A 17,954-nucleotide genomic window follows, 5' to 3' on the forward strand; every position below is an offset into this window, starting at 1 on the left:
AGCCGTGTCGGCCGCCCTACTAATCGCGATGCAGTGAACACAGCATTCACGAAGATCGACCACCCGTACCGTAAAACGTATTCTGTGGTTTCGCGAAAGGTTTGGCACACCCTCTGCCTAGATCTCCAGAGCAGTTTCTTTTGGCCTTTTTCAAACTCTATAACTGAAAAGGTCCAACCGAGCATTTGTCACTTCGGGCTCGTTAATACATCGAAGGAGACTAGAGTCATCTTTAGCTTTTTCTCGACTCTTAAAACATGAAAAAGCAAAGTTATGTTTAAAAGCGTCTAATAAAATTCATTCAAATCGGAAACACAAATTTTCCCTTTTATATTTTAGTTGATCGAGTAATCCGCAATCGTGGAAGAAAGTCAATTGAATATCCGTCACTCTCCGAGGCTTGCGAGTCAACCGTCTTTGTCTCTGGAATCGAAAACAATCCGGGCAAAGCGAACTCGTTGAACTAGTTCAAAATCTCCTTTAAAAGTTAGAACAAGTGTTCCAACAACATCTGAGATTCTGGTCACTCCAAACATTTCCGGAAACCCTGCCTCCATAGAAGAAGTTCAACCGCCACAGAGGGACAGTAATACTGATCCTAGTCTGGGGGCAAATACTTGTATGACTGAACCAGTTCCATCTGTAACTGGTCCAGAGAGTTTTGTGCCTCAAACATCTGTCGCTTTTGATACAACCCCTTCTTCGGCACCGGAAATATTTTACGGGCCTGACGGTCTTCCTCTTCCACCTGGTCTGATTGCGATAGAGGAAATTATAGAGGAACCGCAAGTATCCACTCCAATTCAGTTTGGAGTAGGGGTCACTCTATTTCCTGCTACAACAAAAGTTTGTCCATCACCAGTGGAAGTTCCTGTAGAATCACTAGGCGATCAATTGGATAGACTAAAAATGTCTGAACAACCGTCAACATCTAGGACTGTGTCAAATTACACGGCGACGGCAGAATTACCTGCTGCAAATCCAACAATGTTCGCCGGCATACCATCTGTCCCAACTAGCTCTCAATCGCTAGAAGGAGTCCACCAAGAGACTATCTCGACAGTATGGTCTATTCCTGTTTGTTCCGGAGTAATGTCTGGTAACTCTCATGGTGAGACTCATCAAATTGACCCTTTTGGGAATCTAATTAGGCCATCCAGTCCTCCAGGACAATCAATTGCCTTGAGTTCTGGATTGCTACCGTATGGGGGGCAGTATGCCCTTTCATTACCCCCTCCGGGAGGGTACCCATACGGGAGTTCTCAACCTTATTCAAGTTATGGTGGAATTGCAACGAGTAGTTGGGTACCTATGCTATCCCAGCCACCAAGAGTTGTATATTCTATGCAACAGTGTGTACCTGTGACAAACATCCCAACTACACCGGCTATTGTGACCGTGTCGCAAGTTCAAACAATGCCTGTTGTATGTCAACCTCAAATTTCTCAGGTTCTCATGCAACACCCCCTTGACCCTGCGACCCAACCACAATCGCCTACTGGTGGGGCAACACAAGTACAGTCAGGTACAACTACCCCACATCTTGGTCCAATGGTTAGTATAGCACAACAACCCATGGTGTCGCAACCGTGGATAGTGCAATACCAACAGCCGCAATTCGAACAAGTGTACCAGGGTTCTGAACAGCAAATCTTTGCGAATACGGGACAACCATATATTCAAAATGGTCAAAATCAACCACTTTATAGTGGTCAAGTCCATCAACCGTATCAATCATACCAACATCAACTCCATTATGCTGGTATGCAAAGACCAACTGTTCAGGCGATTCCATCGTATCCTGGTTACGCTTCACCTAACTTGAATCAACAGTTACCATTCGTGGCGACTTTAGAGTTGCCTGATTTACATCGGTTAACCAATGATCCAATTGCTTATGCCCCATGGTGGCCAGTGATTCCGCACAAACTTCCATCCGACATTCCTAAATTCAATGGAAATCCAGGTGAAGACCCGTCGAATCATGTGATGACATTTCATCTATGGTGTTCGTCGAACACTTTAAATGACAATTCGATAAGGCTTCGCCTCTTTCAGAGGACATTGACAGGTCCAGCGGCAAAATGGTATATAGAATTTCCTAGAGCTTCGTTCGACAATTTTAGCTCCCTTGCCACGACATTCTTAACCCACTTTCAATTACCAATAAGGTATGAAACGGGAACAGAGATATTGACCAACTTCAAACAGACAACCGCAACTCATATATCAGATCATATACATGAGTGGCGACGTCGACGAAGAATGGTTAAAACATACATTCCTGATCAGCTTTTAGCTGAGTGGTTTATAAAGTCGTTACTTCCGGCCATAACGGAAGATGTGGCAAAGGGGGGAGTCGTAACAGAAGAGCAGGTTATCGCTCGTGCACAATATTTGGACTTAGTATATACTCAGTCCGGCACGCTCTATGACAAGATACCAGACGCCCCTAGACCAGAGTTTTCAATTCCTCCTCCTCCTAAATCGAATAGTGACTCTCATGCCGGCGATGGCGTGATTGGCACGGCAAACGCGAATCCGAGAAAGGCCAATCCCAAGAAGGCCCGTAAAGATTCGAATCAAAATGCTCAAGAAGAGATTCTTGCTTCGGAAGTAAATGCCGTATCAGCAGATAAGGGCAAAGAAACCAATCAACCAGGAAGCAAGAAAAATCAAAACAAAGGGAAGAAGAAGAAACAAGGAGAGTCATCTCCTCGAAAAACTTCTTCAAGCCCTCCTCGAGATAGGAAACCACCTTATGGGTGTCAGATATGTGATGAGGATCACTGGACGAGAGGATGTCCATACAAAGCTGATCTAAAAAGATTCTTAAAGAGTTCGCAAACTCCAGCTGTGTTAACTGATCCGTTTCCCGATCGAGGAAAAAATCTGGTTGGTAGTGGAAATGCTTCACCGTCGCAAGTGCTTATGTTATCGATATCGAAGCAACAGAATGATGCTTTGATTTCGACAAGGAACAAAGATTACGGGAATCCACAGGTGTCGAACGATAAAGGTAAAGATCAACCTAGCAGTTCGACAACAACTTCGGCAGAAGTTGTACCCCCCATCACACATGAATTAACAATAAAACCGCCAAAGGGAGTAGTACACAAGTCGACATTTAATCCTCGTGCCAGAGCGGCACAGCATTATAATATAGTGGAAGATTTGGCGCAATCACCGTCTGCTATGTCGACTCTTGAAGTACTACAAAATTGCCCATCCCAAAGGCAGGCATTGTTATCAGCAATTGGTGGGGTGGATCCTAAAGATTCCAATCTTGTATCCTTTGATCACAAAGGATATGATCCTCAGTTACCAGCTCAACTAGCTTTCCTCGTCCAAGTGAAAGCCCTCAACAAAACTGTTCATCGAACAATTATTGATGAGGGGGCATCGACATGTATTATGTCGATGAGTTGCTGGAAAACTTTAGGATCTCCAACCTTATCGCGATCATCGACAACATTAAAAGCATTCGACGGAAGGACATATACCCCTTACGGTATCCTTAGTAACCTGAAAATTGAACTGGGAGGCAAAACAGTAGAAATAGATGTTGAAGTCATCGATGGCAATCTTGACTATAACATCCTTCTGGGAAGACCATGGATTTATGCCATGGAAGCTGTTGTGTCGACCTATTTTAGGAAAATCCCATTCCCCTTTCAAGGAGGGATTACGATCATTGACCAACAAAATTTCCTCCCTAATGGTTCACAAGTTACAGGAAGCGTTCCTCTGATCCATGGAAGCGACCATTCGTTTCAAAATATCGGAGTAGGCCTACTAAAAGATCCTACATTAATGGGAACTTTCACCCTTCTGCCAACGTTCATTATGGGAGAAGTGGCGACAGTAGGAACCTACAATATGATATCTTCCGCACAAAAGATGTCAGAAAACGATATCAGCATGGATCATGCAAAGGTTTTGTCCCCAAGCCCAATGGAAGTATTGTAGCAATCAATTTTCTTGGCCTGGGGGGCAACCCCAAATCAACGCTCATCAAGCGTTTGGATAGATAGGTCTAGAGAATATGGCACCCCTTTAAGTCCTTGGTCGCGAGTGCATGGAACCGACGAAGGAATGGTCCAATCAATGGTAATTGACGGGGCACCATGGAATGATTCCCACCATCGTTCCCTTCTCCCGGGTTGTGGGGAAGATACTCAAAATAACCTTTATCATCCTTCAGTTTTCGATTTTCTATCGAGTACTGTAAATACAGTGGGCAATGAGGATAGTTCTTTTACTATGTCAACCTCATTAAAAAATGAAACGATCCCCTTTCCAGATCTCAATGGTAAACCTTCATTCCAACCAACAAAGTTGAATGCAATGAAGCTTGGGGGGCATGCACCTCGATTTGCGTTATTATGCTGGGGGCATGCAAACATATCTTCGAGCAGTTTTAGCACATAGTTCATGCTCGTTAAAAAATAAACGCAAGATCCGAGCAGTTTTAGCACATAGTTCATGCTCGTTAAAAAATAAACATAAGTTGTGAGCAATCTTCCCCTAGAGTTCAAGCTCACCCAGAAAAAATGAACCGGTAAATAACCTTGGTAAATGTAACCTTTGACAGCCATATTAAAGCCCTTGGTCGTGTTCTTGCAGTCTCACCTCCATCCGTTCATTTGGCCAATCGTTCATCTCCATATGTTTGTTTACCCATTTTGAGGAACAGCTGCGAAGAGTGATTTCACTAAGCCATCCTTGTGACACTGCCGTGATTGGAATATTCCAACCTGTACCTGGAATCTGCTGCTGCCCTGTTAATCACTCGTTCCTCGAAAGACGAGTCGTCTTTAAGCTCTTTTCACTGACTCGTAAAATATGAAAAGATTGCCGAGTTTTGGCCTTCCAGCTCGTTAAAGCGACCGGAAAGCTATCCCTCCTCTAGATTTTAATCTTTTTGGACCTGAGGGATTATTGCACAAAAAGATCGAGCGCTTGTTTTGTTCGGCTCGTTAAAGCAATCGAAAATTCATCCCTTCTGTATTGTTTTATACTTTTTCGGACTTAAGGGATTAGAAGACGAAAAAGGAATTTTGGAGTTAACTTTCCGTACCTTTTCAGACTCTCTAAAAATGAAAAGGACCGAGTTTTCCTTGTCGTTAGACTCGTTAAAATGATTAAATAGCGACAAACTTGTCTTTAGACGAGAACGAGTTTCCCTATCGCTAGGCTCGTTAAAACATAGCGATGGGCTTGCCCGAAGGGAAGGTTATAGAACAAGCATATGTTATCCTCCTCAAGCATGACAAAAATAAAAAGGTACTGGTCAGCAATGACTGGGGAAAAATTGGGAGAACCTCACAGCATTAATGGTAGCAAGTCGCTCTTGAACATGACACTTTGTCCTCCGTATCACATTGGGTTGGGTTGTTTCATTCACCGGTCTCATAACCATGGTCCTCGCCACACCATCCACAATTGGGGTAATGCTACCGATCCATCACATCAGTGTCGTTATATGTTCAAGAGATGCAGTTCTGCAAAGAGTCAACCGTGTCCCACCCACTGCCATACATTATCCTTCATCCGCTTCATGACCGCCACCCTGAATCATACATCATAGTTTGTTTTCACCTCATCACAATCACTAGCTCCATTCCGTGTCACTGATGTGGGATTCATTAAGGCCCTCCTTTGACGGATCGCTCCTTGTCGATATCAGCTCATTATCCAAGGAGTTGATCTAGGAACAACCCCTTCAGTACTTTGAAGCTTGCATGCCTCAATGGCAAGTTTCTCACTTCCGGCGACAGGTATACATCAATGACCTTCGACCAGAGGATTTTGCATGGTGGTCGACGCCAAGTCCTTTATTCCCACCATGTGAATTGTACTGTTGTACCTTGAGGGTCATCATCCTTATCGGTGATTCCTCTCGCGCTTGTTAACGGTTTATATTATTGGCCGGTAATCAAGCGATGTCTTTCCATGTTCGACTTCAAGAAATTCTCACATGGATCGACTTGTACATCGAGTGAAGATCGGAAGAGATTGAAGACCCCGGATCTAGTTTCATCCATCCGGGCTGCGATATATATTCAGGATATAAAGTCATTTGATATGTACATCATTGCAGCAAATGATCATCCTTCTCAAAGGATGATAATTTCAGCAGAGAATTATCAGTCTACAATCAGACGATCGTCTGTTCTATGTACCAAAATGTATTTATAAAGCTGAGCATGGGAATGCCCGCCTCAGCTAGATCATGAAAATGTATGAAAAATAATGTATCGTATTGTATCTTATTACAGGACACTTCTCAGCAGATTGAATGAACTTCGGATCCTCTCAATAAAGCATTTCACCCGATAAACGACCTCATACTTTAGGGGGCATCTGTTATAGACAAATTTGTGCCTTACAGCAACAAGCATGAATTTTCAATAATCCAAGGGATCCAAAGTTCCCTAAACATGATGTTCCTACCCCTAGAAGAACAAGGTCAGCAAACCAACAGCTCTCAGATCAGTTCTCCACCTGAAAACACTCAAAAACAAGCAATCCTGAAATCAAAGCAGGTGCTCCACTAGGTTTCTGCACTGAAACTCAGTTGCTCCATGGTGTACCTGCGTTGCAAAGCAAGTGGAACAAAGGCCACCTGCGCTGAGTGAGATGGGACAAGTGGCACACTGAGTCATCGCTCTGGAATCTTCCAAAAATGACACTTGGATCAGGTATTTCGCCTTGTGATGAGTCAGAGGCTCTGTTTCTCCAAGTGGAAGCAAGGTTCTCCAAGTGGACTCAAGAACTGAAGATCAACTAAAGATTAACTGAAGAGAGAGAGGACACAAGGCAGCTACACATCAGTTGCAAGCTGACTCATCCTTTCTCAATTCATCTATATATTGAGCTCTCTCCTATGAGCTCAGGAGGCTGGAATTTTGTGCAAAGTAATGATATGCTGTTGGTTTCACTATAGAACTATTGGGTGATTGTTTGAGAGAGGTGAAGAGGAGAAATTCTTTCTGCTGGGAGGTGTTGCTGGGTTGGAGCCTTCAATGGTTGTAATACTCTCAGAACCTTTACTTCTTCATTAATAAAAGCTATTGAGGTTCTTCTATGTGCTCTTGTTTCAATAATATATTGTGATGATTGCATGTTTGGTTTACACTAATCCATGAACCAGTTATGATTGCATGCCTCTTGTAGTTTCCTTCTTTGTTATTTTGCAGGATCTCATTGTAGCTGGGCAAGCAAAAGAACAAGGAGCTAGGAGCAAGTGGCCAAAGAGAAGAGTTTGGATTCGACATTAAGCGCAAGGCAACGGTTAGTGCTTTTCTCCATTCTCTTTTGCTTTCATAAAGAAGTAAACCTTAAGTAGTTTGTTTTACAGTTGTTGCTAAGGAACTATCACCCTTAGAGTGGGATAGGGTCATCCGAGTCGGATACTTTTCCCTACAACAGCGATGACTGAGTAATCTTATTTCTTGCCTTGAAATTTGGGTTTTTCTCCTTGTTTTCAGCTCTATTCAGTTGTTTTGCTGCTTATGATCAGTATCTCATTGTTGAAGCCTCCTTCCTTTACATAATTCAGCCTCCATTGATTAGGATTAGTGAATGTTTTTATGTATTTCTCCATCATTTGCAATCCTTAGTCAAAAGTAACTTATTTAAACTATCATTTTGATGCAAAAAGTGTCGTAACTGTCATTTTGAGTCAAAAAGAAGAGTGTCGTAAAGTCTTCCTCCTCTAGATAGTCGATTGTACTTTTGTCATTGTATTTGATTTGAATTATTAATATTTGAATTGTCGAAAGCAGTTTTCTATTCGAAATCAAAAAGTGTCATTTAGTCTTCCTTTTGTTTTGAAAAGAAATTGTTGAAATGTCGCTTTGAAGAAAATATTTCAAATATATACCCAGTTTTCCTTTTTGGCATTTCTCACATTAAGGTAACGAAAAAAAATACATGCATTGCATTTGCATTTAGTCTGTGTGCGAAAAATGATTTAGGAAAAGTGCATTTAGTGTGTGCTCTTTGCTCTCTGTTTGAAAGAATCATAATCTTCTTTCCTTAGTAGCTAGGATTTTCATTACTAAGAATAAACAACGATTGTTTATCATTTTAGATATCATATTTAGGAATTTTACATAAAAATCATGCGGTGAACCTTGAAAGGAAAACTTCTAAGCAAGATCAACTCTAAAATAAATTTCAATGAGCTTAACAATGCTTTGGAACTTAACGCAACACATCTAGAGGTCTAGGCTAGAGACGTATTCCAGCGTCGTAAAACCTAGTAACTATCGTTTCATCGAAGGTTGGGTGATTCCTCCTCTTTGATACGACAAGTGCTAGTACGGAGTTGTGCTCCCCATAATGTCGCGTATATATTGGGATACCACAATAGGCTTATATCCTTTATCCATAGGAAGCCGTGTCTACTTCCCTATCGATCGCAATGCATTGAACACAACATTCGGGAAGATTGACTGTCATACATAAGTCCTTGGTAATTTCTCTTTAATTTATCACCAAGGTGTATTTGCAGTTTTGCGATTGGTTTGGTAATCCCTCTGTCTAGATCTCCAGAGTAGTCACTTTCATTCATTTTTGACTCCTTAAAAGAAAAGTTCCATCTGAGCACTTGTCACTTCAGGCTCATTAAAAATAGAAGGGGACTAGAGTCATCTTTAGCTTTTTCTCAACTCTTAAAAATTGAAAAATCAAAAGTTGTGTCAAAGTGTCATTAAAATTTATTTAAATTCGGAATAGTATTTTTCCCCTTAAATTTTGAGTTTATCTAGTAATCTGCAATCATGGAGGAAAGTCAATCAAAACCCCGTCATTCGTGGAGACTAGCGAGTCAACCATCTTTGACACTGGAAATGAAACAATTCTGAGCAAAACGATCTCGTTTAACTGAGTCTAATTCACCTGATTTATTTGAAGCTTGTGTTTCAACATCATCAGAGACTACAATTACTCCGATCATTTCTGGTACATCTGCCTTTGGAGAAGGATTTCTGCAGTTACAAGAGGACATTAGAACTGATCCTAGTGTAACGGTAGACACTTCTATACCTGAAACATCTCCGAATAGAGCTAATCCAAAAACTGAAGTTCACTTACCTGAACATTTTGAAGTTGGTTTCCAGAATTCAGAAGGTGTCACCCCTCTGGTATTTGTCACTGCAGAATCAATACCTTCTTTGGCTCCAGAAGTATTTTACGGACCTGACGGTTTACCTCTTCCACCTGGATTGATTGCAATAGAAGAGATAATAGAGGATCTTCTATCCAGTACCCCATTGCATTTTGGAGCTGGGATTCACTTATATCCTTCTAATCCTGAAGTTAGTTATTTTAATCATCCTTCATAGCAAGTTCTTATCGAATCGCTAGAAAATATTTTGGATAGACTAAATATGTCTGAACAACCATCAACATCTAGGACTGTATCATCTGATACATCTACAATAGAGCTTCCTACTGTCGTTCCTACAATGTTTGCTGGTATACCATCTATCCCAGCTAGTTACCAATCACTAGCTGGAGTCCATTCAGGGACTGTTTCGACAACATGGTCTATTCCTATTTCTTCATTTGGAATCCCATTTGGTATTTCTTATGTTGAAACTCAACAAATTGATCCTGCATGCCAGTATCAATTTGGGCAGACCAGTATTCAAGGACAGATATATCCTTTGAACATTGAACTGCTGCCATATGGAGGGTAGTATGATTTTTCATTGTTCCCTCCTGGAGAACAACCATATGAGAGTTTACAACAAAATTTAGGTCAAACCGGAATTACATCCAGCGGTTGGGTACCAATACTGCCTCAACAACCAAGGGTTGTATATTCAATGCAACCAACCCAACATGTGTCGAATATTCCCACTACACTTGCTATTGTGACTGTGTCACAAGTACAAGCACTGCCCTTATATGTCAACCTCAAGTCTCTTAGGTTGTAATACAACAGCCTCTTGTCTCTATAGCTCAATCACAACCTCAGGTTAGTGCTTTATTACCTGGAACGACTTAGGCCCGAATGGGTATGATCACTCTGCATCTTGGTCAATCTTCCAGTATTGGGCAACAACAAATGCTCCAACAACCATGGTTGGTACAATACCAAAAACTGAAATTCCAGCAAACATACGGAGGACTTGAGCAACAAGGCTTTGTAGGTAATGGACAACTGCATTTTCAAAACAGTTACCAACAACCATACCATAATGGTTATGTCCAACAACCTTATCAAAGTTACTAACATCAGATACACTATGCTGGTATGCAAAGACGTACTGCTCAGGCGATTCCATCTTTTCCTGGGTACACTTCACCTAACCTGAATCAATTGTTGCCTTTTGTGGCAACTCTAGAATTACCATATTTGAGCCAGCTGACAAATGATCCAATTGCTTACGCCCCTTGGTGGCCAGCGATTCCTCATAAACTTCCCTTTGATATTCCTAAATTCAATGGAAATCCAGGTGAAGATCCATCGAATCATGTAATGACCTTCCATTTGTGGTGCTCATCTAGCACCCTAAATGATGATTCGATTAGGCTTCGCCTTTCTCAATGAACGCTAACTGGTCTGGCAGCAAAATGTTATATTAAATTGCCTAGAGCTTCATTCGATAACTTCAGCACCCTTAGCATTTCCTTTTAAACCCATTTTCAGTTACCCATAAGGTACGAAACGGGGACAGAACTCCTTACCAATTTTAAACAGACAACAACCACTCAGATATCTGATCATATTCATGAGTGGCGGCGTCGTCGTCGAATGGTAAAGACATATGTTCCTGATCAGCTTTTAGCTGAATGGTTTATTAAGTCATTATTGCCCTCTATTACAAAGGATGTAGCTAAGGGTGGAGTTGTCACTGAAGAGCAAGTCATTGCTCGTGCACAATATTTAGACTTGATCTATACTCAATCTGGCACACTCTACGACAAAATCCTTGATGCTCCTAGACCAGAATTTTCTGTTCCTCCCCCTCCTAAATCAAATAAGGACTCTCATGCTGATGATGGTGTGATCGGTACCACAAGCACGAAAATCGCAAAGGCTACATCTAAAAAAGCCCTTGCAGTTTCTAGTCAAAAAGCAAATGAAGAACCTCTTGCCTCAGAGATTAATGCCGTGTCATCTGACAAGGGCAAAAATCCAAAGCAACCAGGGGGCAAGAAGAAAGGGAAAAATAATAAGAAGAAACAAGAAAATTCACCTCTGGAAAAATCTTCTGAAAACCCAACTGGGCAAAAGAAACCTCATTATCCATGTTACATATGCGACGATGAGCATTTCACGAAAGATTGTCCATATAAAGCTAAGGTTAAGAAATTTTTAAAAACTTCAAGTACCTCAGCGGTGTTGACTGATCCGTTTCCGAGCCCAAAAACCAATTTGGTTGCTATCAATCATGCTTCACCATCCCAAGTGCTTATGATATCCATCTCGAAACAACAAAATGATGCTTTGATATCGACAAGGAATAAAGATTATGGGAATCCACAGTCGTCGAACAACAAGGCTACAGATAAACCCAGTAGTTCGACAACAACTTCGCCTGAAGTTGTTCCGCCCATCATTCCTAAACTAACTATAAATCCACCAAAGGGAGTAGTACATAAATCGACATTTAATCCTCGTGCTCGAGCAGCACGAAATTATAATATAGTGGAGGATTTGGCTCAATCACCATCCGCTATGTCGACACTAGAAGTACTACAAAATTGTCCCTCCCAAAAGCAGGCTTTGTTATCAACAATAGGTGGGATTGACCCAATGGATTCCAATCTTGTGGCCTTCAACCATAAAGGATATGAACCTCAGTTACCAGCCCAACTCGCTTTCCTCATACAGGTAAAATCCCTCAATAAAACTGTTCATCGAACAATCATTGATGAGGGGGAATATGCCTGTATTATGTCAATGAGTTGCTGGAAAACATTAGGCTCACCACCCTTTTCATGATCTTCAATGACATTAAAAGCATTCGATGGAAGAACATACACACCGTATGGGATATTAAGTAACTTGCAAGTTGAACTGGGGGGCAAGACTGTAGAAATTGAAGTCGAGGTCATTGATGGAAACCTTGACTGCAATATCTTGCTAGGAAGGCCTTCGATTTATGTTATGGCCGCTGTTGTGTCAACATTTTTTAGAAAGATTGCATTTCCCTTCCAAAGTGGAATTACAATCATTGACCAACTAACCTTTTTCCCCAACAGTTCACAAGCTACTAGAAGCATTCCATTGATCCATGGAAATTCTCAATCGCTTCAACATGTTGGAGTAGGTCTCCTAAAAGACCCTTCCTTAATGGGTACTTTTGCCCTCCCACCTCCAAGTAATCTGGCGGAAGTGGCCACAGTGGAAACCTGTCATATGATATCTTCTACATCATCAAAGATTAAGAAGAAATCTGAACATTTTGATAGTGTGGATCATCGCGAAGTGTTGCCCCAAAGCCCCATAGAATCTTTGTAGCAATCAATTTTCTCGGCCTGGGCGGCAAACCCAAATCAACACTCAGCGGGTGTTTAGATAGATAGGTCTCTAGAGTACGGTACCTCTTCTGATCCTTGGTCTCATATACATTCTACAGACGAAGGAATCATTCAGTCTATGATGATAGGAAAGACACCATGGGAAGATTACCACCATCGTTCCCACCTTCAAGATAACACTGAAGATTATTCAAGCGACCTCAAACACCCATCAGTCTTTGATTTTTTGTCAAATACCGTAAACATAGTGGAATCCGAGTGAAATCTATCCAATATTGAAGAAACTATAGCAATTAATATCTCGACCAAACCTAATGTTGTAGAGAATATTCATGTTGGCAAATCATGTTCTTCAATAGAACTGGAAATCTACTGCACTCTCTTTCGCGAATTCAGAGATGACTTTGCATGGTCATATGAAGAAATGCCAGGCATTGACTCGAGCATCGTTGAACATGAGATCAAGATGTATCCAGATGTCAAACCATTACAACAACGGCTTCGACTGGTGCACCTAAAGAAAGCCGCTGCCATTAAGGCAGAAGTTCAAAAGCTTTTGCATGTTGGTTCATTTACCCTGTTCCTCTAATTGATTGGGTATCGAACATTGTTCTTGTAATGAAAAAGCAAGGAACAATTAGAGTGTGTGTCGATTATAGGGATGTAAATAAACCTTGTCCAAAGGACAACTATCCTACACCTTTCATCGACCAGATAATTGATGAATGTGCCAAATGTGAAATATTTTTATTCATAGATAGATTTTCCAGATACGACCAAATCAATATCCGCCCACAGGACCAGTCAAAGACTAAATTTATATGTCCATGGGGCACATTTGCATACCACAAATTACCTTTTGGTTTGAAGAACGCAGGGGCAACTTTTCAGAGGGCAATGAACTACGCCTTCCATGACATCAAGCACATCGTTCAACCATATCTTGACGATTTACCGGCTCATTCGTGAAAGTGGACTGATCATCCACAACATTTGAGAGCCATATTTCTATGTTGTTGACACTACAAGACACGACTCAATCCACACAAGTGTGCGTTTTGTGTTGGTTTTGGTCGATTACTAGTTTTTGTAGTTTGTAAGGATGGAATTCGTCTCGACCCATGTAAGGTTCAGGCTATCCTTGACATGCCTCCACCTTCAAATTTGCTTCAGATTCAGAAACTCCAAGGGAAAGAAAACTTTCTGAGGAGGTTCATTCCACATTACGCCGAACTCGCTAAAGGTTATACTCATCTTTTGAAAAAAGAAGTACCCTTCAACTGGGATCAGGTTGCACAAGCTTCCTTTGATGCTTTAAAAGATTCCCTGATAAAAGCATCATTAATGTATGCTCCTGACTATCAAAATGACTTTAACCTGTATCTTGCCGCCACAAATACAACCATCGCTATGGTTTTAATACAAGAAAATGATGGAATAGAACATCCTATATATTATTTAATTCAAAACTTAAATGATACAGAAAGAAAATACTCTTATGTTGAAAAGCTGGCTTTAGTAGCTGTTCAAGCAGTATAGAGATTTCGACACTATATACTCTTTCGCAAAACTACCATTGTGTCAGATTGCAACCCTATGACCTACATTCTATCGCGTTAATTACTGGGGGGAAAATATTCCAAATGGATAGCCATTTTGCAAGAGTTTGATATGGAATTCACCAAATCAAAGTCGAAGAAATCTCTAGTCTTCACGGAGTTACTTTGTGACCTTCCATTGTCATCCAATGATTTAACATCTAAAGCATCAATCATGGATGAGACTCTATTTCTGATATCATCAAGTGATCCGTGGTATGGAGATATATTGATTTATCTCCAAACCCAAACTTTTAGGCCAAACACCTCTCACTCAGAACAACGACGTATTCGATACCAAGCAAAAGACTACATGATTGTTGGTGATACACTTTACCATCGTGGTGTTGATACAGTTTTGCGAAGGTGCGTCACGCATGAGGAGGCCGAAAAAGTTCTGAATGACTGTCATTCAGCTACATGTGGGGGGCATCTATCTGCTTACGCTACTGCACAAAAGATCTTATGAGTTGGTTATTTCTGGCCCACTATATTTAAAGATTGCATAATTACAGTTAGAAGTTTCCATGCTTGTCAAATTTTTGATCGCAAAACCAGATTGCCACCTGCACCACTGCATCCAGTAGTTGCTGTTAGGCCATTCTCTAAATGGGGCATTGATTTTATGACATGTAACTGTTGGAAATAATACTGAGAGGGGGGGGTGAATTAGTATTATCAAATCAAACAATTTTTCATTTACATACTTAGATTCATATACGCTACTTCAGTGAAGGGAACCTGCGTGTACACGCAACTGTGTCTAATGCAACTAGCGTAAATCCAGTAAACTTATGATTCAGTTAATCCATTAAATGTTGATCTTTAGTTAGTGCATCAGAACTTTTATTAACCATATGAACAGTAAACAGGTGAATTAAAACATAATAGATCATCACACACAAGAAGGACACATGAACACCATGATGTAAGGTGGAAACCCAATGTGGGTGAAAACCACCTGCTGCAAGTCATCTCTATCTTCTTTTAATAAGAAACTTCTTTTTACAATATTTTTGTACTGGTGTAGTCTTATACCAGTACACAGGCTTCTACCTACAGAAGGCTACAACCTTCTCTCATTCTCCAGCTTCTTCTGGAAGGGAGCTACAACCCCCTTAGCTCTTGTACTAGCCGATCCTTTTACTAGTACGTAGGTGCCGGCCTACTAAATGCTCCAACCTTCACTCGTTTTCTAGCTACTACTGGAAGGGAGCTACCACCCCCTTAGCTCTTGTACTAGCTGATGTACTAGTACATAGGTGCTGACCTATAGAAGGCTACAACCTTCTCTTTCTTCCTCCAGGTACCACGTTTCATAAATTTTCAGACTAGATACTCCTGAAGCACAACACCATAATCTGAAAGGCCACGTTTCATCCAATTTTCATATTGGACCCATCAATATCATTGAAGCACAAAATCAATCAACACTAGCATCATCAATCTCTGAATCACCCAATACTGAATCACTGAAACCCAGTCAACAAACTACAATCACCAGAACACAGAACTCTGCAACAATATTCAGAACCAACTGTATCATCAGAAATCATGCATACACTACTTTGAAGAGCTGAACCAGCGTGTATACGCAACTTCACCAAAGTGAACCAGCGTATATGTCAACAATTACTTACTGATAACTTCACTGCACTTCCTGACTTCAGACATACCCATATCATTACATATACAAGGATAATACATATGTTAGAAACCAGATCTAGTCCATCAGATCACATAAAGATAAGTCATTATGATCCTGATCCATTATAGATCTCATCCATCAACACTGAAGCTAAACACAATCAACCAAACTGAATATGCAAAATACTAACACCAGTAAACAGTCACCAGAACTCAGACTTTGCATCAACAACCAGAACCACCTATAACATCAAACATCATAGTTCATATTGTATACGCTACTTAGATGTATCTAACCTGCGTATGTACGCACTTTTATCAAAGTCAACAAGCGTATACATTTGTAAATATTCATTCATGTTTTGCAGCTATTTCAATCTTAAGTTATACCCAGTTTAGAACATTACATGTGTCAGTAAACATATATAGAACAAGCATGATCAAACCATATAGAGATGATTCATTCCAAACCATTTGATCCTGATCTATCCTCAGATCTTGTTCTCCATCAAATGCTGAGATTCCTCCTTAGCTAAGATCAAGCAAAGCATCATGAACCCATAACCTGCATACTAGATCTCATACATCATCAGATATTCAAGACTTTCTGAATGCCTTTGCCTAATGATCTTCTTCTCCTTTTATTGTCTTAGGCTTTACTCAATACCATGGTCCAAAACCATTTAGAACCAATATTAGGGACCCAATACCTTGGTTCAACGCTTCAGACGCAATACCAAATGTTATAGACATTTTTGGGCACTGCAACCCCAAGCATGAAATGTCCATAAACCAAGGGCTCCTAAGTCCCTAAAAGTGTTGTTCTAACCCCTAAAGGAGCAAGGTCAACTGATTACAGCTTCTCCCAGAAGTTCTCCATGAAAAACTGCTCAAAACTGGTCAAAACAGGATCATTTTAGCTGCTCTATAGGCAAAGTGCGTTGCATCTCACCTAAGTACACTCTGTGGGTGCGTTGCATTTCAAAAATCCCTTCTATGGGGTGCGATGGGCGAGAAGTGACAAATGGCAGTGTCAATCCGCGAGGTGGAGAGGCATGGAATCTTCCAGAAACTTCTCCTGTGACACTTGCCTCTCTGAATTCGACCAAGGATGAGTAAGAGATCATCAATCTCCAAGTGGAAAAAAGAACTATTAGAGGGAAGACACTAATCAAATCACAAGCTGACTCATCCCCCTTACAGATATCTATATATGGATCCCTCATCCCAGAGATCCAGAGGCTGGAATTTTGCATCTTGTAAGGAATTGTTGTTGGTTTCTTGAGACAACAGCATAGTGTTGGGTGATCTAAGCTTTGTATGAGGTGAAGAAGGGCTTACTTGCTGAGAGGATGATGCTAGGTCAGAAAAACTGGTTGTAACTCCCTTGGCTCTTTCTTGGTTATCAATAAAAGCTATTCAAAGTTTTCCTCCATACTCTTGTGTCATTTATGTTTTATGCATTTTTATGGTCAATTTACATCTGATCCTAGATTGTTTATGATTATAGATCCATGTTCTTGTATAGTGTTATGCTACTGTGATCCTATAGGTACTCTGTGAAGCTGGGCGTACAAGGGAGCAAGTAGCGAAAGACTATCAAGAGAGAGAGGAATCGAACTAGGAGATTAGCACAAGACAGAGGTTGGTCTTCTTTGTTCTTCTCTCATCTATATTTCATAAAGGAAAAATGAAAGTAGCTTTACTTTGTTTGTTTCTAAGGTAGCTACCACACCTTAGTGGGATAAGGAGTTCTGTGTAGACACTTTTCCCTGTAACACCAAGGTCCAAAACCATAGGTCTAAATACCACGGACCCAAAAATAAGCTTTCCCACATGTACGCGCTTTTCCATGCATGAAAGTGCATGCATAAGCATACGCGACTTTTGATCAGCAATCCCGCGTGTCTACGCGCCTTTGTATATAGTGAACCTACGTGTATAACCTGTGTGTATACACTACTTGGTATATATCGAACCTGTGTATATACTTTTCTTTCTTCATTCTTTGTAGTCTGATCATCAATTCTTTGCTACTGACCTGCTACACTATGATCTGTCATTTGTGTGAGCTGCCATCAAGGACAACACTTGTATCATAATGCCAACAATCTCCCCCTTTGGACTTTATGGCAAAGCTAACTTGCCATACTAAGAACTGTCAACTTAATGAGTTGTCATTGTACATCACACCTGAACTGATTC

The sequence above is a fragment of the Pinus tabuliformis genome, chromosome 3_2 (assembly GCF_031772625.1).
Source record: "Pinus tabuliformis cultivar Carrire ecotype Pingquan chromosome 3_2, CPIR1, whole genome shotgun sequence".
Classification (NCBI taxonomy): Eukaryota; Viridiplantae; Streptophyta; class Pinopsida; order Pinales; family Pinaceae; genus Pinus; species Pinus tabuliformis.